This window comes from Triticum dicoccoides, chromosome 2B (genome assembly GCF_002162155.2).
Source record: "Triticum dicoccoides isolate Atlit2015 ecotype Zavitan chromosome 2B, WEW_v2.0, whole genome shotgun sequence".
NCBI classification, from domain to species: Eukaryota; Viridiplantae; Streptophyta; class Magnoliopsida; order Poales; family Poaceae; genus Triticum; species Triticum dicoccoides.
The window spans coordinates 82,789,088-82,790,147 of record NC_041383.1 but is presented as its reverse complement, the minus strand read 5'-3'; the positions used below and the strand labels follow the sequence as shown (position 1 = coordinate 82,790,147).

General features: G+C 58.3%; 1 long non-coding RNA gene across 4 annotated transcripts in view; it reads left to right on the top strand.

Annotated features, from left to right (window-relative positions):
- Positions 1–267: 267 nt before the first annotated feature.
- The window catches only part of LOC119362261, a 7,984-nt gene continuing 7,191 nt past the window's right edge, over positions 268–1,060 (top strand). For all 4 annotated transcript variants that reach the window (XR_005173236.1, XR_005173237.1, XR_005173234.1 and 1 more), the window contains exons 1-2: positions 268–640; positions 760–899. This is a non-coding gene — a long non-coding RNA (uncharacterized LOC119362261). The remainder of the gene's footprint in view (positions 641–759; positions 900–1,060) is intronic.

The window sequence follows — 1,060 nt, the reverse complement described above, 5'->3', positions numbered from 1 at the left end:
TTGGATCGATCCGTGGGACACAAGGTTGACCAATCAGATCCGTGGCCCATTGAGAACTTCCTTCGAAAAGATTTCGATCCGTGACGTGACTCCCGGTCGGTCAGGTGGAGGCAAAAAGCAAAACCAGCTCACTCTCCTTTCTACCATCGGATATGAATTGATGGCTGAGATCGATTCGAGACGTGGATCGATCCGCGAGAGATAGGTATTGACCAATCAGGGTGCAGGAATCCGTGGCCATGGAGCAAAACTTCCTTGGGCGTCCCAACCCCCTCCTCCTCACCGAAACACACGCTCCCGATCCAGAATTCCAGATCGGAACCCTACCCACATGGGCGCCGCCGACCTCACCCCGTCTCATGTGACCTCGCCGCCGGCCATGTCCTCCGCTCTCTCCCCCACCCTCTCCACTCCCCTCTCCTCCCCTCATCTGAAGAGAAGAGGGAGATGGAGCGACCAGATCCGCCGCCGGCCATGGTCGCCCAAGGCTTCGACCTGGGGCTCCATTCCCACAGTCGCGCCCGGGACAGGACCCCCGATGACGCCGCCATGAGTGAGGAGACGGCTTCCCTCTCTTCCGCACCCCACCTCAGGCGGCGGCCAGATCGAGCACGCCAGGCAGATTCGCGCCGTCGTCCAGGTGCTTCTGCTCGCCCGTGCGGTTCAACGTCTGCCTGCTCCATGCCTACGCCATGGACCTGCTCTTTGATTTGCTATTCTCTCTCATGCGTTTTTCCGCTGCCTGCCTTCCTCACGCAGGTGCAAGCACGCTCCGTCAGGCACAACCACCACCGAGCCTTGTTGCTGGCCGTACCTTGGACCGGAGCAGAGACACGTTTGGCTGGCAGAAGGAGCCCTGCCTGCCTGCCTGCTCCTCGTGACACATTGGGGTGGGCTAGGTAATTCCTTCCGCTCTACTCTCTCCCATGTCCCCACAGCATCGAGTCAAGGTTAATGGTATGGCTGCTTCTTGGTATGTCAAAACTAGTGGTACTACCTGAGCCGAATGTACAGACACATGTCTGAATGACATGCATATGGACAGAAGGAAATCAAATCC